Source organism: Thunnus maccoyii, chromosome 5 (assembly GCF_910596095.1).
Source record: "Thunnus maccoyii chromosome 5, fThuMac1.1, whole genome shotgun sequence".
In the NCBI taxonomy this organism is placed as follows: domain Eukaryota; kingdom Metazoa; phylum Chordata; class Actinopteri; order Scombriformes; family Scombridae; genus Thunnus; species Thunnus maccoyii.
Genome location: NC_056537.1, coordinates 17,953,122 through 17,978,621, shown reverse-complemented (window position 1 = coordinate 17,978,621; position 25,500 = coordinate 17,953,122). Strand labels below are relative to the sequence as shown.

The window sequence follows — 25,500 nt, the reverse complement described above, 5'->3', positions numbered from 1 at the left end:
AAACACTTTTTACATCAGCTTTAATTCCAATGAAAGGCTGCTATGCTCATCAATATTTCTGTATATTTCATCATCATATTGCTGCAAATATTTCAACTATAGTTCAGGTATAACCGAGAGTAACATTTTTTCAGGGTCAGTCAGGGTCAGTGTGCAGCCCTTTTGTGTCCCTCATGTGGCACTTCCTGCTTTGGTGGGCTTTCTTATGCTACAGCAGCACAACACCTATTGTGCAAGCATGTTCGTGACACTTGAGAAGAAAACACCATCTGAAAAACTTATAACAGTGTTTATGTTCATTGATCCATAGGCTGATTAGTGAAGTTTCACATTCTATTCACAAGAACATTACAGATCACCTCTAAGCTTGTTTTAAGACACATACAAATAACATGCTTTGAATAATAATCTGTGTCTGATATGCTCTATTACCTTGTTTAAAATGTCCTTAAAATTACAACGACCTTTTCTCCCTCATTGAAAAATCCAAAATCTATGAATATGCAAATAGTAACTTCTCAAGAGAAGATGTAGTCCATCCTCACTATGTGTGCTGGAGGTTTCAGGATTCCACATCACACTTGTGTAGGTCGCATATTGAATCACGATTGGCTCCCAAAACCAACTGTGATGTCACATAATTATGTTTGTAGGTACACATCGTAAGCAGAGATTTAAGGTGAGCTCAGAGTAATCAAATTAAATCAAACGGTAGATGTAGGAAAAACAGCCTTCCAGTGTCAAACTTTGTACACACATCATTTATTGAAGGTCAAACAAAACACATATGTAGGTGGAGGGGAACTTTAAATAGTTTGCATATTTTATGTTTACATGCACATAAATACATTGCTAAATGAAATACATTACTTGCACAAAAGATGACTTTTTAACCAGATGTTTTTGCATGGGGACATCTTTTTAATACCACCTGTATAAGTTCCAATAGAAATAGAAACTAATCATACTAAGTGTAGCACTGAATGGTTTTGGATTAGCCAGTAGTTAGGCGCAGTCAGGCACTGCCAAGATGGCAAAAGCCGGAGCCGCCTACTTTGAGCTTCTCTTCAGAAAACAGTGGGTGACATCACGGTGGATACGTCCATATTGTTTTACAGTCTATGGACCAAATACACCCTCCAACAGCTCCAGAGCTGTCTTATTACATGCTTTATACTGTTAGCTACATAACGCCAAGAGTTACCTGGAATTTTGTTCAGTGTTATGAAAGTGTGCAAACTCCACTATTAAATGAACAGCCTAAAGAGCACCTTAGACAGCTTTTTATTAATCATAGACTGTAGAAAAAAGCATAACCCAGTCCATTCCTGTCATCAAGGGCAAACAAACTGCAGCAACAAACGGTGGATAATGATGGAGGGTGTCTCTGGAGAACCTGCGCAATTACCTCATCTACCATGAAGGCATCAACTGGCATCTGTGGTTCCCCACCTGAAAATGTGACTGGACAACTGGATAGTAACAGAATGCCACATTGTGCTTTGGTGATACAGCATACAGTGTTGCTAGTGTTTTTTTGCTGACCTATGTTCCCTTAAGCATTCACAACTGCTTCAGTTAGCTGTGTGTGGAACAACAACTCATAATTTGAACAGTCAAGGAAACTTTCTGGCTATGGAAATGCATCCTTGCAAGCACCACCTAAAAAAGGCTGGTAAGAGAATTTTACATGAACTCTTACTTTTGCCTTTATTTTATAAAATTCTATTGGACAAAATGAGTAAAATTAAGGTATATCAAGCTAGTAGGAATAGTAACTATAGTCAGATTTTGTAACACTATCATTTAGCTACAGGCTACGAGGTCATTGTCATTATTTGCGCAGATAAATCTTGCAGCAGTTTGTGAACTACATTAGGTGTCCATTATGTGTCCAACTACAACTAACAGCAGAAGTTTAATCAATTTCATCCCTCACAGTCACTGCTACACCACTGGTCAGGTCCTAAAAATAAGTCTATATCAATGTTTTGGTCCTGCTTATTTGAAAGCACCATTCTGCAAATTGTCATGAATGACATTTTATCTTTATTTGCATAAATATATCCCTACTCTTGTTCATTAACTAAGACTAACTCACCTAATGGGCTGTTCTTTGCACACAGCGATGTATGTATGGGCCAGGGACACTTGCTCTCTTTCTTGTGCAGACATTGTCCCTCATGAACCTGCGAGCATGCTCCTCAACCCCATGTGAGGCTGTGAAGGAATCTATTATTTTTTCAATCCTGAGGGAAGGAGAAAGGTCTCCAGCATCATTATTTTCCTTCAAAATGTAACTGACTTTACTGCACACCCTAATTTGCTTGCCGTAATTATAGGTCATGCTCCCCTTTTGTAATTTATAAAACCTTTTGTTCTTATCAATAATGAATGGGCTTTAGCAAATCATGGTGCTATAATATTTTGATATTATGAAAATGCTAATGCGTCAGGGACCTTAAGCCTTATCGGCCAGGTCCGATGCTCTATTAAACAGCCGGCAGAAGAAGTTGGACGCAAATTGCTTATGTTAATGCCCCAGTTGTACCCAGACAGCATGAGGAGTCTGCAATTAATTTCATCCAGGCGGTGGATGGACAGGCAAATTTATTTCCCTTCCAGAGGAGGATGGCGGTGGCTCCCCCTCCTTTCTCACAGGTCTCTATGCATAGAATTGGAAAGGCTCTGAGAACAAGAGATAGAGGCTAAAAGGGAAAGTGAGAGGGGAGCGGTAACTTAGGAGCAATCTGTGACCTAATTGAACAGCAGCAAAATAGGAGGGCAGCGTCAGGGAGACAAGAGGCGAAATCTTCGTTCATTCCGCTGACAAGTGTTTTCACAACTTAAACCTGTTTTATTAATTATGTTTGACATTTCCCTAATTACTTTCATTTACATCACATCAGCTCCTAGCAGATGATTAGACTGCATATCAATTCAGTGTGGTGTTAGAGCACAGGGAGAGGAGTGGATAGTGACTTGAGTTATAAAGTGCTGTTTTATTACAAGTAGTCTGATACAATAAGCTCTCACATACTATTTGATTAGTTTTCTGTCAACTTTTTCATGTATTTATAGTGTGTAAATAAAGAAAATAAAGTTTCAGCATGTTAGATGCTTGACTAATGAACATACAAGTCTGCAGAGAGCCCATGTTTCAAATAGCCGTCTTTGCTGAGAGTAGTAAACTTTGATGTGTTGTAGAGCATGGCCTATAAACACTTGATTAATTGACACCACTGTTTCCAGTTATATGAGCCCCTGCCTTCCAAATGCCATACCATGACAGAGACACACACAAAGTATGTTATTTTTATCCTGCCATGAGATGGAAAGCAGCTTCTCTCAGGAATATGGTAAGGGAGAGAGCTTAGGCATAGTATCTCTGGCCTCACTGCTCATCTTGTTAAGAACCCTCATTGGAGCTCTCACAGGAGACTCCACACCTTCTCTTTCACTGTCCTTTTATTTGTAATCGCATACTCCCTGGGCAATTCCCACCGCCGTGATGACAGCATTTTTTAAAGAGTTTTCCTCAATAGACAGGTTGTGGGACACTGACTACAGACCATGATGCCTCCAAGCTAACCTCAAGCTTCTCTATATCATAACCTGTACAAACATAACCACAATAAAATGGTTACAGAGCATTAATTAACAACTGTGGTTCCATAAATATATTGTAAGCTGAAAAATGTCCCATCAAATTGCATTTTAGTTTTCATTCACTGCATTCTTTGTGGGGCTGTCAGAAGAAAACTGCAGATTCCTGAATGCAACCTCTAACCTTTAATCTGTCTGCTTGAAGGAATGCACTGTATGATTGTCTGTTTAATCCAAATAACAGCGATTCTTTCATTTTTAAACACATAATAGAAATAGATGAGGATGACTCATAAAAATTTATACCTCAGTTCTCCATTTTAATTTATAGCCCACCCTCCAGGCACATATTATTCAAACATTAATATAAAAAAGAACTATACATCAAAAAGTGTCGGGTTTCACTTTTACTTCCATTCATAGTCATGCATATTATATGTAGACTAGGCTTGACTGCTGCCCGTCTTGTAACAGTCATACATTAAGTAATAAGCAGATTGATGGATTGATAGATAATGTCCATATTCTACATTCAATGTACTTAAATTTTAATGACCTTTTCAACACTCTTACTTTTCACTTATATGTTTAGATAATACACTTTATGCAAATTGTAGAATTCTATAAATTTTAGATTTGTCTCTATTCATCTTTCTCTGTGTCTGAGAGAGATGTTCATTGTGAAATGTGATTAAAATTAAGCTTAAACCATTCATTTTCTGTGTCATAACAACATAGTCATAGTCTCTGCTTTGTGTACACACACACACACACACACACACACACACACACACACACACACCAAAGGTGGTGTAGAAGTGAAAACAAACATCCATCCATCAATCAAACTAACTTATGTCAAGTACAGTATTACACTTCCTCATCTCTGTAATCAGTATCAATACTACTGAGATCAACTTCTGGTCAGGGATAAATTAGAAAATAGATGCAGGCTAATCGTCCTGTATAATGTATTGATGTGTAATGTTCTTGTTACAATCATTAACAATCCACTCATGTGATTTGATAATAACAAACTGTTTGTCTTAGCTGCAGGGGGCTAGGCAAACACTCAAATGGCAGTTGCTGCTTTTTTCTTTTTTGTCCTCACCAGTTTCAGTCCCTTATGTTTGGTAATCGGCACTGGTAAGTCAGAAGACATCGGCTTGACTCTATTAATTACCACCTGATCCTTTCTTCCTGGATAATTAGGTACCCATTAGTTCTAATCAAGTAGTTACTTAATTATTGCAGTAATTAGTCTAATGGTCTAGCAAATTGAAGCTTTATCACTTTCGGATACTTAATGTTCTTGGCAGAGTACATCACAAGTGTCAAGGCTTGAGCTTCAGCAATCAAGCGGTAGAAAACAAAGTTTATACGATACTGGTTTATCCGTGTTTTAATATGCGTATTACACAATTTCATGTTAAGTGTAGCTTGGAGTTCAATGCACTAAGCTATGACACCTAAATTCCTACTTCCAACATGCTGTGTGTAAAAATGTGTACTGGATTGCATTTGGTGTCAGGTTATTGTGATACACTTGCATTAACCTGCTTAAACGAGGGAAAACACCTTTGATACCACTGAAAGAGCGCAAGGTAAAGAAAGCAGCAAGGCTAATCTACTAGCATTTTTTAAAAAGAATGCATGGTATTCGCTTCATTCATTTTTCCTTATGTGTTATTTCAGTATTCCATCACACAGTTGAGACATCACACTCTAAATGTGTGCTTAGGTGTGGGTGAAAGCTGTGCTCCAACATTAGGACCTACCCGGGCCACAGTGGGAAAGTGAATGGGTTGTCTTCAAACTGCAATAAATTGGGCCTGGCTTGTCTGTCATCACCTACCAATTAGTTGCAGTTTATTGAGTCTGCCAGAGATGGAGGACGTCAGCAGGTGAAGAGAGGTGTCTGAAAGGTGCCTGCGCCAGTACACTACAATAAGACAGAGCTCACTTGTGACCCAGACATCCACCACCAGCCACCTTGACCCAAAGACTTAACAGGCAAAGGCCAAATGCATACAGGCACACACAAAGATACTGCAGAAAAAAAACAAGCAACTGTATCCAGGCCACAGCCTGTTTATGCATATTTAAGACTATGAAGGCTAATTTTCAACTCAATAACAAAAAGTATGTGGGAGAGCTGGGAAATATGGATAAAAAATAACATCTCATGATTAAAGGCTTGATGTAATAGTCTCAAATAATATACTTCAAAATCAGAACAAGAAACATATTTACATATTTTATGACTGAAATATCATTAGAATTTTTAATTATTTTAGCTACAAAACAGCATTATACAAATTTAGAGAAAAACATAGCTTATGGCTAAATAGCTAGTTGGTGCTGCAAAATGGTTGGAGCGGAGCAAATTCTGTGTGTAGTAAAAACAATCCTGATGGGATTCAGACAACACAGCAGGCTGATACAGAATTCACACACTGTCTTCCTAGTCCATGAGTGAGTGACCCCAACTAGCAACTTTCCGGCTATTGGCGTATATGCTAGCACCTTAGCCAAAAAGACAAAACAAGAAACAAAAAAACTGACCAGTAGTACTGTAAAGGGGGCTGTAAAAGTCATGCACAGGTGCAGTTTTGAAAACTTGCCCTCCCCTTGCAAAGCTCAGTATTGGATCCAACCTGTTACCTGCAATTATCTCTGAATTATATCCAGTCCTGACAGGTGATCAAATAGGCTTAGAGTGCTACATGTAGCTGCTGGCATAGGCAGTAGGGGTAAAAGTTATACTTTAGGGGCAGGGGAAATTAATTAATCATAAAATAAAACAAAACATCAGTGATATGCTCAGTTTGCAGAAGCAAAAGCTTGATCCATGTGGCCAATGGATTATGTTCACTTGTGTTTGCACCTTGTCAGTACAACCCGTTGACACAGACGCACACTCAGACCTCCGCAAAATCCTGGAGACCCACTTCAGGACTGTACTACACATTGTGGCTTGAGCTGTAAATATAACCAATACAGATATGTTACTGTTTTCACACCGGGCCTGGTCAAAACTTTCCGTAGGCAAAAGAAATCAAGACTCATTTACAGAGTGCAGTTTTATGAATCTTTAAAACAGACATAAACTAGTCCTCTTTACTTGACCTATTTGTCAATGCAGAATGCCCCACAAGACGCCTTCACAGAAAAAAAAAGACAAAACTCTACAGTGCTCCTTGCCATATGATGAGAGTGTGTGAAAACTGACACGAGACACAAGAGTTTTCAAATTGGGGCCCAGGGAGCCGAAGCATAAAATAACTTCAATCTCAGCAGCTCTCCAAGGAATAGAGCAGAAGTGCGACCAACAACAACAGAACAACAGAGAGGCAGGAAGGGGTGAAGGTAGGAGTTATTAGAGGATAAAACATGCCTCTCCATCTCACTCCCTCTCTCTCAGGAACCCCAAGGATGATCAATGGATTTAGTCAGAGGGATATTCAAGCAGAAAATTGCTGCCTTTTTGCTTTTCTTTGAGGTATTTCCAGAATACATACCAAACCCCCTGTCCACCAAGGTTGAAAATAACAGCACAAGTGCAGTCTCTGCCAGTAATCCTGGAAAAGGGAGAAAAAGGTGGGGGAGGGTGTTGGTGCGGGCACCAAATGTTAAAGGACGCAGGGAGGGCCTAGATTGAAACTTTGCAGGTATAAAATTGAAGGCAGCCAGCAGAACAGACATACTCAAACTATGGCTATTTTTCAAAAGGGAACCGCAATGACCAACATGGAAAGTTAAAAACAAATAAATAAAACAGGAACAGTCTCCAGGCCAACTCACAGGGCAAGGCTATGCAGATATGGTAGCATGATTTATTAGATGCGATTCAAAACTATTAACTTTAAAGATCCAGTTCACTTTACTGTAAAAATGTTTGCTATACCTGTAAATCCTAACTTGTGTAGCTTGCATGTTTTAAAATTGTGAGCTACTGTATGTATTATCAATTTACAAACCTAAGTGATTGCTTTTCATTACTTAATGGGGAAATATCATGCTTTTTGTGATTTTCTGTTATTTTTATACTGTTTTGATGTCGGATGTCTATGTTAAACATGGTTTAAGTTCCAAAATTTGAGGTGAACGTCTGTATAAATGCTCCCTGCAAGTCGAAAGTCTCCGACGCTTTGTTAGCAACGTTACCTCTACTTCCTCCTCGTGATGACGACAGATTGTTCACTTATTCCCACAAACGGACGTCCATTCCGTAGCCCTTTTTGCTAAGGTTGTTGCTAAGGTTGCTCCATGGGTCATTCATGTTGTCCACATGAACGGATGTATTTAAGAAGTTTATCTTTCGAGAAAATGAAGTGAAATCCTACAACTATTGTTTGTTTACGTAGCCTCCAGAATCGATGGAAGTGTCCCAAGGGGCAGCTTCAGGGAGCTGGCCAATCAGGACAGAGAGGGCTCTTTAGGAGGAAGGACTTAAAGACACAGGAGCTGAAATGGCCTGTTTCAGAAAGAGGCTGAACTGAGGGGCTGCATAAAGGGCCATTATGTTAAATAAGGAGTTTTTGGAACTGTAAATCGTGCAAAGATACTCCAGCAGAGCCCAAGAATATGAATATAGACCTGGAAATGTGCATGATATATCCTATTTAATAAGAAACAGGTTTATAGGGGCACTACAATGGTGAAGGTTCTCTAAATGAGTCAATGAGTCTGAAGAGAGAGGCTGAAGTGTTGGACAGAAAGGACCTCCCTGGCCCCTGGGGGCCCCGGTGGCACTATGCAGATGACAGCAGAGGCTTGTGGCACACTCGTGGCATTATGGATAGGACACAGCAATGGGGGACCAGACTCCTCAGTTCCCTGCTGTGTGGTGTGATGGCCTCATCTGTTTTCCCATTGCTACTCTAATACATCTGCAGTGAATCTCCTCCTAATTAAGATTCCACTGCTCTATTTGTAATAGGATGGAAAGGATATCACAGAGGGTAGTTTAGCCACAGTTTTTGGATTAATTGCTGGGCAAATCACCACACGAAGAAAACTCAGTGAGCCTGAACAAGAATACCAGTGATACATGTTTTCTTATGTTATTTTTACAAATAAATCTCATGGGGAGCCGGATCTAGAAACTATTAATCACAGGCTGTTCCTCGCTTACATTGTTAATGCTTAAAAGTGTGTTGCCATTGTTGTTATTGTTTATAGGTAAGGTTGCTGAAAATTGAGCACCTTAAGTATTTGTCTAGATACACACAGATGAGGTTTGGTTTTATATCATATGGCTTGCAGTATTTTTGTAAACATGGTGGTCCATGTTGTATATGGATTTCCCAAAATCAGTGATTTTAACTACACAGAAATATTATTAAAGTATCCTGTCCAATATTATTACATTTAGTTAACCAAAACTAACTCAAAAACCTTTTAAATTCCAATTCTCAACATTAAAATTCAGGTCTAGTGCAAAAAAAGCCACTCAACACAATCTAACGATCACCTGGGTTACGATAATTTGATGTATTTCCATTCCCATTTAAATTTGGGAATGGAAAACAAGTTTTACGACAGTATCAGCAAATAAAGATATACCATTATGTCCAGTCTTCACAACTCCCTTTGTAATATTGGGCGTAATTCTGTTAATGGTAGCTCTCAGTTGTGAGACACATCTTCGTTAGTTATGTCCAGTAAACTCTGTAATCCAAATGACAGATTGAAATACTGTAAGCGACTTGTGAACAAAAAGGAGTCTCATCGATAGACAAATATCCTATTGATTAAAATTTTAACACTTAAAAAAATATTTATGGAAAATCATTCCTCTTCAATTTGAAATATTTTGATACATATTTTGCACATTTTGGCAGTCTTATTTGCTTTTGCTCTTTAGAAGCTACAGTAACAGTGCTGATATGAGATTTTGTTTTTAGTTCTCCATATTTTTGTAAATAACATTTTGTGTAAAATATCATTTGAAAATAGTATGAAGCACTTATTTTTCTTTATAGCTTTAACATTAAATGTCATACAACTAAATAAACATATAGTGCACTTTCAAGTGTCCTCTTTCATGCGGGGAGACATACAAACACTCCATTGCACATGAACCAAAATACTGCAGGTAAATCCTGGAGAGAAAAAAAAAATCCTCCATTTTCAGCATGGTTTCTATCATGTCAAGGGGGAAGGATTTCTTTTTATGGTTTAATTCAACAATAGCATTTGCGATTGGGGTTTTGGGCATCTCAAGGGCATTCCTGGTGAAATTACTGAGACTCTGCACCATTTATCACAGCCTGACATGTGTCATGTTCCAGATTCTGGTGCAGAGAGGTTACAGCTGAAGACAGCTCTCTCTTTGTTGAGCAGCCATCAAAGACAACATCTCGTATTTATCAAAAAAAGGAAACCTGACAAGAGAATAAGAACTACAAAAGTGCTGTCATATGTTCTCAAATGCCCTCATATTCAGACATTAATCTGATACAATATATATATATATATATATATCCAAGGACCTGTTATTAGAATGTATCCAACCAGAACACCATAAAAACATGAGTTCATTGGTATGTTTACAATCTGGTTGGAGATACACTACATGGTGCACTTTCACTTCAAAAGATGATTATCTGGAACAGAAATAATACATTTTGAATGGAATCAGGACATGATCCACACAGGACAGCTGAGATTTCGTGTCAGCTGTTCTGGTTCAGACAGTGTTTGTATTAGGCAGCGAAATCAACAATAACTGTGTTTAAGTTTGTAAAACACTACCAAAGTCAAATATGACCTACAGTATAGACATTTCTGAATGTGTTTTTTGCTGTTTACATGCTAGTTTGTGTTTTTTAAGCATATATGTTTGTTGAGTAAAATGTTATTTAATTTTTTTATAATTTGTTAATAAATACTCTTTTATACTTTACTCCCTGCATGTACTATCATGTACGTGGCCCGACTGTTGTTTTTGCAGTAGTGTCATTATTGTTGTGTATTGTGTTCAATTATAATTAAAGATGTGATTGCTCTGTAACTTTTTGTAGTTGCAGCCTAACTGCACAGGACAAGAATTTTAGAGGTCTCTCTGTAAATATTCTTCATGTCCACACTGGCCGTGAAGCGATCACTTTCCAACACGTTTCAATATGACATGGAGGACAAATCAGTCCAAGTTCCATGCAAAACTGGATTCAGAAGTTCAGCTGAAGCTAATAAGGGGATTCAGAAGTTAGAGTTAGTCCAATCACATGGATATCTTTATCCTAGTAGTCATGTGTGGGCATATTGCTGGTGTCTTGTCCCAGCAACAAACCTACGTTTGACAACCAGGGCACATACCTCCACTGTTGCTCAGCAAGGAAAGCTCCCTGGGAAAACATAAAGAGGGAATTATGTAATAAAATATTGTAACTTTGAAAGTTAGACACTTGATTTGGCCTCAACTGTGCTTTTGAGAGATTTTTTGTGCAGAATGAGGACTGTGGATTTGTTCGATCATATTTAATAGAATAGTTGCATTAAGACTAGAACTCTTCACAGCCAGTATAGAGTAATTACAGTGGCCAATAACTTTTTCATGTGATTACTTTAGTAAGATGTACTGTAAAATCTCAGCCCATCCTTTTAAAACTCACAAGGAGAGGGGAATTTGCCCAATGGTCATTAATAACATTTAAAATCAATGGTAATTTACAACCATATCTGTACCTTGTCCTTATTGGGATAATTGGCTAATTTGCTGATTAAGGTTTAATGTCAGCATACAGCCACTTAATGTGTGCAGCTACTCAAATCAACATTTAAGCAATCAGGTAAAACTCTGTCTTTCACAGATGTAAGGTAAACTTTAATTAATCCTAGATAACTGATTCTTTAGGGGCAACAATTGATTTGAAAACTTAATCTTTACAGATGTTTTGTGGAAAAAGAATGCTAAACTGTACAAACACTTTAAACCTGTTTTCTTTGCAAAATCCTGAAGTTATCTCTAAGTAGATTTTACCATCAGCGTCAGCGCCTCACAAAAATAGCTCCCTTTAAAAGGCATGTAAAATGTCGTTGTTTAAAGAGTGCATCAATAACTGCTGACATAGTTAAATGTAAAGTACCACACAAGGGGGAGGGGTGTGTATAAAATTAATTAATTCTACTGGCACATTATTTATGACTTAATATGATATACTGGTGTGCTTTATAATAACACTGAATGTGCATATTTCTGGAGGAGACAGTGGAGTAATTATGCAGAATGCCTTTTACCATGAATGTACAATATTAATTACAGGCACGGTTGTTTATCAATTGTGAAACACTGTTTAAAAGCTGTTTGGAAGATTGCCATGATGACCCAGGCTTGTCTACTATCTTTTACTTTCAACTGCTTATATTGTGACACGAAACATCCCTTTACAGATCAACAATGTAGCAGGCAAGCAGCGAATAGAGGGACGGACCCATGTGTGTTTGTCCTTTCATTGGGAGTTTACCACTGTCAACTCAGGTGGATATGATCCCAGGGCCCTCTGTCTCAAGAGTGGCCTGTAATAATCATCTGACATAAGTGGCCAAGCACCATGCACTGATGAGTACACTGGTAGAATTGTTTGTCTTCATATGTGAAGTGCCTGCTGAGACCGGATATTTTTACTGCAGCCTACATATAGGCAAAAGGTGTGTTCGGAGGCTGTGGACTGAAAGATGGAGGAAAAAGATTGGTAATATATATTTTTTTTTTTTTCAGATTTTTAAGTTGTGATGCAGACATTAAACTCTTGTCAGTTGGCATTAAGATACAGAAAATGTCAAAACATCCTGCTTAAAAATCTGACCCTGGATATTTTCAGCATGTCATCTCCCTCATTGCCTCTCTTACATAGCTTTGCTGTCCAATAAAATAGAAAAGAAAAATTAAGCAACAAGGATCCAAAAGATCAATACTTACCTGATTATGTCCCTCATAAAAATGGCCTCAAACTTTCAGAGGCATGAGGTTTCAGCAAACCGATGTGTGTACAGTTTTTTTTTTTAATAAAACCTATAAATTTACATAATGGCCACACAGCAGAAACAATAAGGAAAGCAGAAAACCCAACAATTCTGATATAAAAAATTGTGTCAAAGAGGCAGAAAACGATTAATTTCTCTTCACTGGCGAAAGCAAATTATATAGTATCTGAAGCATTTTATGGCTATAATGATAGAAAACAGAACAATTTACAATATAAATTGAAGACAAAAGCCAGATGCCAGGGTCACAGGTAAAAACAGAGGGAACAAACAAGTCAACAATCCAAACTGAATCCTCACCAAGAAAGAACACAAAGATCCAGTTCTGAAACACCAGGAGGGTACGCTACTACACTCACTGTGTATTTCATCATAGCTGTAGAAAGTCAAGCTGAGTTTTGAATGACATGGCTGTGTAGATAATGACCAAATTCTCTATTTGAGGAATTTAATAATCTAGAATTATTTCTACTCATTTAGAGAACACTTTAGTACTCTCACTATGGTGATTAAGTGAGTTTTGAAAGCCTCCAGAAAGGGATATTTCTATAATAAAAGCCTACCTGTATTGTTAAAGGGTTGCTGGTACTACTGAAACCACTGATATTCAACAGTCTCATCAGCAGTTTACGAAGCCTTTAGCTGTTTAAATCCTACAGTATGGTTGACTCTTAACAGCTCTCATCACCCCTAGTACATAAAACCCAAATAGCTGCTCCCGACTCACAAGAACTAACAATTGGCTGGTAAAGAGTGTTAAGAATTTTGTACTTTATATTTGGACTAAGGCATTTAACTACTACTAGACTTTATTAGCTGTTTCATTTGCCAAAAAGAATTGTACCGAAGTTGTGTTATGTTCAAATTTAAAAGCAGTACAGGGATCCTCAGTGAAAAATGTAATGTATTATGGCCAACATGTCTTTTTATTCAACTTAAATACGCAAACTTTTAGTTCACTAGATTTCAGGCCAGTCATTTATACTTTAATGGAGAACATTTTATACAAAATAACTACTTTTAACTTAAGTAGAGATTTTTTTTTCAGCCAACTAGCAGCACTATCACTGGCAGTTTTATCCTGCAGATGAGTGGTTCTATAAAGGTTTCATTTATTACATGCCACTACTGTATGTATGTATTTCTGTTAGAGCTGCAATGCTTGGATAAATTACATGCACAGCTGTGAGAAGACAGGACAGAGCCCAGGCTAACACTGTGCCATGTGTCTTCACTGCCCTCTACAGGATGAAGAGTACCTAGTGATCTATGATATGTCCTTTGCCCCCCCCCCCCACCCAAACACTATTTTTACACCCACCCCTTGCAGCACTCAAACCCTTTGCCTTACTTTACACACTTGGGTTCCACTATACAGTAAAGGCTGTCTGTATTGAAATAATCAAATTAAAGAGGGCTCATTAAGGTGGTATGAAAATGACGTTTGCACCCTGGCATAATGTGTCGTTGCTCAAGGGAGCATCATAAATTATCTTTTTATTCTTACATCCTCTGACAGGTTTAAAAGTTATGATTTCCATCCAGTGTCTTAATGGACCAGGTTAGTTGTAGGGTAGTTGTGTTGTCTGTCACCTGCTGCACTTCACAAAGCAAAGAGTAAGATTATCGGGAGCTAAAGTCATTGACCTGAGTGGCCGAGACCTTAACCAGCAGAGCAATTAACTCAAATCTGAAACAGCCAGTTGTTCTGGGAAATGTATACAAACCTGCTTATCCTAAAAGCCTAGTTTGTCTGCATATTTGTCAGATTCAGAACCATTTTGCCTTGAATCTTACAGATTAGGAAATAGGACAAGAAATGTTTCAAATGTACAACAGCTGATACACTTATCTTCCTTGTTATTAAATAGTCTGATTATACAGTATGTAAACTTTTCAGCACTAATCTCAAATTACAGCTACAAGCAGATACTTGTTACAGTATGGTACCACCATCATCATACTGAGATGAGAGAGGAGCCTTCTGCTAAGTTATCTTGTTGCATTGACACTTATGGCAATTTTGTGCACTTGTAGAGAAAACTGAAGTCTTAAACGTTTCACAGTTTAGATAAAAATCATAATGATGGGCTTTTCTGTTTTCTTCTACTGTACATTTAACTGTCTACAAGATTCCCCTCAGTTCTCCAGATTGCAAACTTTAAGATTTTTCTTTAAGATTCAGTAAGAAAGCAAAGCAGAGCTAAAAAGAAAGAAAGAGAGAAACAATAGCTCACTGCCCCTTCGGGTCCAGCTGCCTAATAAAAAGTCAAAGTTACTCAACATACGTAGTCATGTTGGTACATTTGATGACACTGCTTATGATAATGCATTATAACTATTGAAGAATAAAAGCAACATTGCAGTGTACATAAATACATGACAACTGTAAGTGGTCATCGACACTAATCATTGCTTTTCACTGAAAGAGTTAATAACTTGAACATGTCAAGTCCTACACATTTTACTTTTGGCTGTATTATTGTGTTTATTTAGTACTTGCAGATTGTCATTTGAGATAAGAGCACTGGTTACCTATCTGTATCTCACAAATGAACTAGTCAACACAATAATAACAGTGTAAACTGTGTTGTTTACGGGGTTCCAGCATTTAAAAGTACTGATGACTTTAGGTCATTATTGTACAAGTCGATTGATGTAAAAATAGTCATGCATGTGAATCATTCTTCCATGTTACTGATTCACATTTTGCACTGATAGCTGGATCTCTGACAATAGTGCCTGACCCATTAGCTGCAGAGTACAGAGTGATGAATATGTGACACACATTTCAAAGAACAATTTTGTACAATATTTTGAGCTGAGACACATAGCTTTACACAAAACTTTACTTTTAACTGCTGTTGTATTTGGGATGTATCTTTTAAAAACATTATTGCTGAATTTGTCCTCAGTACAACAATTTTGTCAAAGCATCGAAGTGCAAATTGACCAAATATTTAGACAAGACACAAAAAACAGTAGGATAGCAAACAGAATATTAGATAAAATACAGTATATCAACATCAAAACCGTCCAAATGTATGTGTATATGTATCTTTGTGTGCGTGTGTGTGTGTTTCTGACATAGAAACACAAATTTCAGACTAAAGACCAGTTAACTGGGGACTGCTTGTCCAATTGGGAAAAAGATAATTTTTGGGCTAGTGGTTAAGTTTAGGGTTATGTTAAGGTTAGATTTAGGGTTAGGCAAGTAGTGGTTATGGTTAGGGTTAGGGTAAGTATCCAGGAAGTGAATGTAAGTCCATGTATGTCTCCAAAAGTGACCTAAATGTGTGTGTGTGTGTGTTAATAAAGTATTACTATAACTACTCTATTAACTCTACTATATAGTCACATTTACTGTACAGTGCTTGCTTTGGCAGGACTATGTAGAGTCACAATGTTGCCATAGAAACAGTGTTTAAATAAAAAGAAAAAACAACAATAACATGCCATTCACAAAAGTAATCAATAGATTAGATAAAGATATCCATTTGTATAATAGGCTATGTCAAGATAATTATTTGTCACATTCAGTGATGTTGTTTTAATTATGTGTCGCTCAGTTTGTGACATGCTGTCACATATTTTGTAGCTAAGTTTGCTGCATGTCCCTCCAAGTAGAATCTGTTGCTTTTCACTGTCATCTAGCTTCATGAAGTTTGGGATTAACAAATCAAATTTCTTGATGATATTATGATATTTGTCACATTTTAAGAAGAAGTGCATCTCTGTCTCTACCTCACTTGTGGTGCAGTGACCACATACTGTTTTCTCTGTCGGTAGACATGACTTCTTGTACCATCCTGTCTCTGTGGCTAGACTGTGGTCACTCAGTCTGTATTTGGTCAGGCTCCGTCTCTGCTTCGTATCTCTGACAGTAAAGAGATATTCTACCTGATATTTTCTATTCATGATTTAGGGCCAGATAGCAATTAAGTTTGTTTTGAGTTTTGGTTTGATTCGTCCAGTATTCCAGATAAGCACCTTTTGTTAGTTTAATAATTTGGTTTACTTTAAGGTTGGAAAGCAGTGCTGGTCTGAGTTAAACAGTATTGGGTGTTATTTAATCATGTAAGTCTCAGGACCAACTGACAGACGGGACTCTTTTGGGGGTTCAGTTCCTGGGTTTGTAGTGCCTAGAATCTCAGTGTCTCTTGGGGGGCTCAATTTAAGATGTAACCAAAATTTAAGTGTTCTTTTTTTAATGTTAATAATCAATAGGTAACACTCTCACTCTCTCTCCTCCTGGCTCGACCTCTTGTCCTCCTCTCCATCCTTCTTCTGTCTCTGTGGGGCAACTGAGGTTAATGTGCCAAACTGCCCTATTTAGGTCAAACTAATGACACAGCAGAGCTCTCTTGGGATTTAAACCAGCCAACTTTGACTGCATATACAGCGATAGTGCATTTCAGGACATGGCATCTTCACTGTGAACTCATCACCATATATAATAGAATAACTGCACCACCAACATGAATGTGCAAGGCAGAATGATCTATGGATATTCTACGCTGCCACACAAAGAAACACTTATAAAAAGGGTGGTCATGTTGTGTCTGAGCACCCCTATAAGTACAAGGGCTCTTGGGTCAATAGAGGTAAAAGTGACCTGGCTCTTTAAGAAGTGGCAGAGGGAATCACTGATACTGTGCACAAGGACAGACAGAGCAGCTGCTGTCACTTTTAATGGCATCATAGATTGCTTCAGAAGCACCACCGCTGGCTTTAGGTTCTTCTGTGATTCTAAGAGCTGGACAGAGTAGCCCAAGCCTCACTGCTTCATTGCATCCTCTGCCCAAATGGTTTTCATCCATTGTCAGGGGGAGGATGTTATTTTATAAATCTTTGAAAATATATCTCACAGTGAGCCATACTTTTATGTGGCTACACCTTTCCTGCAGTATATTGTGAACACTTTTTTTTTTTAGAATTTGCTAAAAATATAATATCTCAAAAGACATTTTCATCCAAAGTAAGTTACATCACCATATATGTATATTTTTAGCATGGGTAACAGTAAGACCTGAAGCCCCAGCCTGCATATATGTGTATGCCCACATCAGCCACTCAGAATAAGTAAGTAAGAATAAGTAATTTTTGAAGAAGGGGTTCTTTAAAATCTTCATGGTCTGACTGACATATCTTACTCCCAAGTATATGACAGGATTTGTGCTTTGTTGTCCTGCCACTCATTCTTCATCTGTCAAAATATACTTGCTTCCACACTGAGAGGGCAGCAGTGACAAGCTGACTGTGTGTATGTGTGTGTGTGTGTGTGAGAGGCGTGGGGGCTTCAACCGCCAAAGCAAAACAAGCTGCACTAATCTGGCGTGATCTGTGACTTCCCCTCATCATCTCATTGGGTGTGAGGTCTTGGGTGTGGTTATTAAGGACACTGATCTTAAATGGGCCTTCTGCTTGCTCACTGATTATTACTTGCCGGGCAGCTGTGGATGGGATCACTGAGCTGTTAGAACTTATTCAAGTGAAGCCAGTATAAATATTGCATGGGCGAGATTTCCTGCAAAAAAAGTATCAAATAAAGATTAAGGATCAGGTTTAATAAGCATCTACCTCAAACCACAGTCATAATTAATTTGTGCACATGCTATAGCTGCCACAACTACAGCTGATTTTCTTGAGAAAGTTCTCAATTGAACTGTATGTCCATGATAATTTTCAAATGAGACCCAATGTGTGTTGTTACTCATATGTCAGACAGAAACTTTTTTTTTTTCTAAGGAATGATACCTTTTTTGAGCTCTGTGTTTATAACTTTAAAGTTTTAATTTGCCTCATGTTAAAGAAAAAGGCATCTAGTAATCACAGCAAATTGATAGTCTATCTAGTCAGTTGTGGTAGTGTGGTACTTATTATAATTCTAGTTCACGTGAGGGTCGTTAAGTGTGGCGAATACAGTAACAAGTTATAGTACTTAGCTGATGCTGGAGGGAAGTAGACTTGTTCAAGCTTTGAGAATAAGCGGGAGCTGAGTGTCAGGACCTGTTAGAGGTTTAGAAGTACTATCCACAGTTTACACCCATGTCCAGGGGTGCCTGAAGTCCCAACCCCCAACATACCCTACCAGCAACCTCTGCCCTATCCAGTTTAGCTGTCTCTGGGGTTAATTCCATGTCCTGGAGCTGAAACAACAGGATCACAGCCACAGCACTAATACTCAATAGACACTGACCTACTTTGTTGGATTATACGGGGGAAAAAACTGATCCGCTGCCCTAATGCCAGCAAAGAAAACGATCTAATGGTCCTAACTGCTCTGTTTAATCTGAAAGCATGCTCATGTTATTAATTTCTCATTATGGGAATGCAGTTCTGCTGATGGGATTAAATGCCTGCTCTGGCTCTCTTTCATTTGGTGACCTCTCCACAGGAACACAAAGGCTAAAAACCATCTGGCTGGACACTCCCTCATGTCCCTTGTTTATTTGTTTATGTCTCTCATGTGTTTGTGTGTGTGTGTGTGTGTGTGTGTGTGTGTGTGTGTGTGTCTGTGTGTGTGCGAGAGGCAGTGGGTTACTCATCCATGTTAAGACTTCACAACAATTTGAACCCAAGACAGTGGAAGGGCTGAATTTTTGTGATTATGCTATGAGAATGAAAAAACTGTCTCACAAATATTGCTGTTATGTCTCTCAGTAGGTTTTATACAATTTTGTACATTAAAATAATCCTCTTTTCTCTATATGGCAGAGTCATACATTCAACAGCAATATACAACCTAACATTGTTTGAGGCTTGTATAAATGACTTTACATGCTGTTTCTTCCAACGCAAATTAATGCTCAAATGGACGTGGAGTGCCCTTGGCTGGTTATACATCCAATTTGAACAATCAAAATCTATTTTTCTGGTCCATTACATCACCACCAGGGGGCACTTGATTCCTCAAGCATGCAGTGTTGTGTTTGACAAATTGCCATAGAGGTAACACATGCATTCAGCAAGGGAATTAGGGAATATGACTGGGTTTACAACCAGCCTCCCACCAACCCACCCATCCCTGATTTTCTATGTGTATAATCTGCTATATCATGACAGTCAGCAGCTGCAGAGGAAGAGGTGCTAAACAATAATATCCCTGGTCCATACTGTGCCTCTGTGGCTAAATAACAGTAATAAAAAGTTAGTGATCAGGAAAGTAGTAAAACATAAAACTGATGTAACTCACAGAAATATTGTGTCTTGAGAAAAAAAAATAAAAATAAAATAAAATGCTTTCCCAGAGGTGTATAATCACAATACTTCACAAACATTTTTTTTTACTGCTAAATCATTGGTAGTAATCCTTGGTAAAATGAAAACATTGCAAAATGTCAACAAAGTTCTACCTAGGATTCAAAATAGTGGTGACAAATTTACTGGCCATGTAATGACAGTTTTATCCAGTGTCAGGATTTCTGCACATATGTACTATAATAGAGAATATAAGACAACAATGAAATGTACTTATGCAGTAACAGACGCTTGTACTGAAGTGATCACCTGTGAAGAATTCATATTGAATGTACTGGTCTATATTTATCACTATCTTTATCAACAAGGAGAGAACATCTTTAAAGCTTCTTTGAATATGCAGAGAAGCTTGTAGCATTTCCTCCAATCTATCACAGCAAATTTGGATATGAAAGGTAACAATTCAAATGGCTGAATAAGCATAAAATATGTCCAGACCTAAGGCTTTCAGTATACCTAACAATACAAACATGACATGTAATACATCATATCACCCATTACCAGTTAGCCGTATAAAACAAGATGAAAATATGCAGGCTGTTGACAGATCAGAAAAGGTATTTGCATTACCCTATGGTATTTTCTTTTCAGTCCCACTAGCAGTAGTTGTAACAGTGTGCGATATTTTTGTTAAAAGACTATATTCAGGGCAATAACCTTTTTATTGCTCTGCATTTTAGCATCCATTCATAAACAGAGAGCCGTTTAACTCTTACCATCAAAAACTGTTTATTTTTTTAAATGTGACAGATTTCTCTCGAAAGCACAAAATATATAAATTTGTCCCTTTGCTGTAACAAATTTCAAATGTGACATTTTTAAAAGCACATCTATAACAACTATATTTAAAGCTTGTACCTTTAAGTTCAAAGACTAAACCCTGGGGGGCTAGTGCTATAAATTATTTGCAAGGGAAAAGGCATGATGCATCTTTTAACATGTGCAGTCATTTCAGAGTGCAAAACCTACAAATGTCATGTCCTCTTAAGATCAAAAGTAATTGGTCAGGCTGCGCAACGAGGCACAGGGGTAACGAGGCAGTTTGCCACTGTAACAGACTCAAATGACATACTGTGTAGCATGTCGGTGAGCTAATAGACCCCATCGCACAAGGAGAGACCACAGTTTCACTCTGTCTTATTAAATTAAGCTAAAGAGGTGTGCTACTTTTTCACCCATAAGCAACATTATTCCCCTGTACTACCTGAGCCTTCAAAGCTACTATGGCTTGGCAAATATTAGTAGCTACTGTGTATCTGCATTAAAACTAAACATTATATCACCAAGTGCTAAAAGTAAAAATAGATATTATTTTTTACAGTAAAGCATTAGTTTTCATCTCATGAAGATGCTAATACTAAAACATAATATATTGAGATGAGAGGGATATATGATATCACAAGGGACAATTGTGACCTAAAGAGATAAGCCTTTGCATCTTAGTGCTGTGGGTAAGCTGAGGAGTGACATTGAAGTGTAAAGGCCAATATGAGGGCAAATAGGGGGATGGTGTGCATTAGCGTTGGCTCATAGAGCAGTGACCAGACCCTGTGGTGCCTCACAGCTGCAAGGAAGAGGGTGACAACAAGGGAAGCAGGTGATGTGCTCCAAGTGGCCCTCCACCACTTTGCAGCCTGCAGTGTGCTTCTTCATACCCCTAAGAGATCAGATGTCAACTCTGATGAATATGGTTCAGATAACAGTGCAAATGTAGTTCCAGTTTAAAATGAGGTCTGTTCCAACTTCAAAGCGGAAATTAAAAATATAATAAAAGTAATGTGACACAATTTTATATATTGCATCCTTTAGAATTGCTTAAAGGTGCAGTGTGTAGGATTTAGTGGTGTCTCTTTCCAAGTGTGTAGGAGAATCTACAGTGGAATGGAAAAGGCCCTCTCTAGAGCCAGTCTTTGGTTTGTCCGTTACTGGCAAACCGGCTACTGTAGAAACATGGCAGTGCAATATGGCGGGCTCCGTGGAAGAGGACCCGCTCCCTATGTAGATATAAAGGGCTCATTCTAAGGTAACGAAAACACAACGATTCTTATTTTCAGGTGATTATTCACTAATTTAAACATAATTATGAATATTATATTCCATTTCTGCCACGTCCGTTCCGCTAGATGTCACTAAATTCTACACACTGAACCTTTAAGATGTTAGCGCTATATTAAGGATAAGATAAGATGCTATTTTAGCTTGTTTGTTGATCAACTTTCAAACATACATACTGGATGGCTTTTTCAATATTTTATGCACTTGAAGTGGGCACTAAGTAGTTATATTAAGCAGGAAGGTTCAAATGTTGCATTGCAACTGCGACCCTAAATATCCAGTTACTGCATTCGAGATTGGGGCAAATAAGTCTGAAGGATACATCACTAATAATAGCAAATGGCATTTTTAAGTGGCTTAAACTAACATACAGTATGTACTGTTTACTCTTCAGGCTGATATTCTCAAAAGTAAACTCAGATGAAGAGGTAAAAAACTTTTTGGTCTTTATTATACATCTTTGTGCCAAACACGACATTAAATGTATCTAATCTGACAGTACTACAAGTTAACATTGCAAACAGCAGAACTGTTATTTGAAGGTGAAGTTGATGCTGCTTCATAAGAACATGACTGTCACATTCCCATCAGTTGGTAAGTGGGTCATAGGACTGTACATGACCCAGACATGGGTCTTGCCCCTCAGGGTCATGGGCCAGTCAGGCATGAGGTGCCAACTGAGCGCCTCTGATTCGACTCCCTGTTAGGTGGCCTGAGCTGAGCCCCTTAGTTGAGCCCCTGGCTTCCACTACTGACACAAGGCACAGTCTGTGAGGAACCTCGGGGTTCACACAGTCACAGTCACATGTCTTGGGCAGTACACTGCTATAGTATGCTTGGACTGACACCACTATCCTTCAGTTTCTCCTGCTCTCCCTGTTTTTTCTCATATTAACTTAAAAACTTGAAATGTATTTATAAATGTGTTAATAATGAACTTGTATCAACCTAGTTTTCATATATAAGCATTTTCACTTTCAATGAATTCAACAAAGATACATTTTAGCTATATTTCTGCCTCTTTCTAAAAAGCTAATTCAGTAAATTAAGGATAAAGTATGGATCAAAAAACTAAATCTCTAAGTAAATATAATTATATCTTTGTAATGTGATATATTTGAGATAATCAGTGTAATTATGTAATGGCAGCAATAATATGCAGGGAAGAAGTTGTTCTTTTGATAAAATAAAACAAAGGCTCAATATGGCATTATGTCACAGAGTAAAAAAATGATCTTTATCATAATATGTATAAAGATTGTATAAAAGTTCAAATTTTGTGTGTCAATTCCCTGTATCAAAGCATATACCCTGTGATTCCTGTGTATTTTCAAATTTTGCTTGTACTGATCGAGAAAAATATTGTTTGTCTTTGTCAGCTGCCTTAAACATAGCGGAAAGCACCTACCTATGAAGCACACTGTGGCCCCAAAATGTTCTTTTAGCCAAGAAAAGTCAAAAAAGCAATTCTGTTTTACCTGCCCAGAGCCTGCTGATGGAAATCACAGTAATACAAAGAGGGTAGACATCAGTCTGTCTGTGGGACCCCCTGCAGAGACAGAAAAGCTTTTTCCAGAGCTGGTTGATTGACATGATTTATAAAACTGTTGCAAAGAAAAAGCTGGGCCAAAATGGACAGGAGGACGTAAACAACAGCCAGTATACAATGCAGGAGGCATACCTTGGCAATATTTGTACAGAATGAAATTCTCATTTTTAGCAGTATCCACGTAGCATTAACCAAAACACCACTGTATGTGATGGACAACAGCTTTGTTTCTCTCCTTAATGAAACTACCCAACAGCAAATAAAGAGTCAGAGGCTACACACATCCAGCACCCAAACAAATGGTGCTTGGTCAGAAAGTCAGTGGGGGATATTAGAACGCAATACTAATTAATTCAGCCGGCCTGTGTAACCCTAAGACAATTCGTACTCCAGAATGTAACATCTTTATTGATCTTGGGAATGCTTCAGTAGACTCCCAGTGCTTATCTCGCCATTAAAAGCATCTCTTGTGACAATCCACGATTTAATTAGATGACAATCACAGTTAACAATGCACGGCTAACGTCACAAAATTTGCACATTAGTGCTGGCAGTGATAAATTTCAATGTCCCAGCATGGACAACTCACATCCTTCACTTAACCCTTTCCTCACAATATTGTGCAGTTCTATGACTCTATACTGCAGGATGACACCTAAGAACATAAGAAAATACCAGCAATCATGAATATAATCTTTGCACAGATCTATTCACAGGATTTTACTGCTGTGCTACAAAATATCAAAATTACATACTAGTGAGATTATAAATGCAACTAGTTTGGTCCCTGCAACAATACCAAAGTTTATCTCAGGTCACAGATCTCTCATCACACTCTGCCATGCAGTCTAGCAACAGGAGCAATGTATGAAAACAACCACTAGAGGGCAGCATACAATTTAAACACCATGAACACGTACTGTTATTTTGGACAGAATATCATAAAATGAATAGAAAAAATGTTTTTTTTAAAGATATTAGAAATATTATTCAAAAAATGAATTTAAAAAAAGTCATGAATCTTTGGTCTTTTGGTAAGCTAAAAAATTATATAATTTTATTAAAAAAACAGAGGTATAAGATACTATTACAGTGATATTCATTGGATGTTGTCAACAGTATGATTTGTGTCACTTCACAACCAAGAATTTGGTCTGCAAAGCTAACACTAAATACAAAGGGTCATCAAGACAACAATAGGAACATAGTCTTTTTGGCAAGGGGCATAGGTGGAGGCCAGGGGCTAATAGCAATGAGGGATTTGTCAGTCATCCCAGTATTTAATAATCCCTAGCTCTCCATTTTCTGCTGTTTGTTTATATTAACCTGTGGTTGAACCCTCTTTAGTGGCAGCCTCTTTTGCCAGAAAGTTCAGTGAACATTCAGCACGGAAGCGGAGAGCATGTCATCTCGAATCTATTAGCCCACAGGGGAGATTGCAGCATCCAGCAGTCTCTCTCTCCCTCTCTCTCTCTCTGTGTCTCTCTCTCTCTCGTTCTTAAACATGCACATGCGCACACGTACACACACATAAACTAGGTGAGCTTCTAACACACACATTTTCCATACTGATGGTGCATGTAAGTGAGATTATTGCATACAATGCCCTGGTTCTGACCTCGCCTTTTCACTCATGCCTAATAATCTCATCATACCATGCACTACATCACTCTACCAAACAGCTATACTGAGCTAAGAAACTAGAGCTTCAGAAACAGAAAAGAGTAGATAAGTTAAGTTAAGTTTGTAACTATTTATTTTTATCATATAATGTGTATAATTCTTTTATACTGAATCTTGTGGCTAGAGAGAGAAAAGAAAGAGGATGCTATGTGACACACACAGGTCACATGCCAAATTTAACTGCCTGATGTTTACATAATGTGCACCACAGTGTGCTGTGTCAGCATGATGCCCCTTTTCTTACAAAGCTATTAGCAAAGCCGTAGTGACTGTACATTCAAGTAGGCTGAAGGAATATTAAAGTTGAATATATGAGGATGTGTGTTAAATTTTTAACTGCCAGCCAGTGGTCAGGT

General features: G+C 38.0%; 1 protein-coding gene across 10 annotated transcripts in view; it reads right to left on the bottom strand.

Annotated features, from left to right (window-relative positions):
- The window catches only part of nr2f2 (nuclear receptor subfamily 2, group F, member 2), a 213,125-nt gene that overhangs the window by 153,094 nt on the left and 34,531 nt on the right, over nucleotides 1-25,500 (bottom strand). The gene's annotated exons all lie outside the window — the stretch shown is intronic.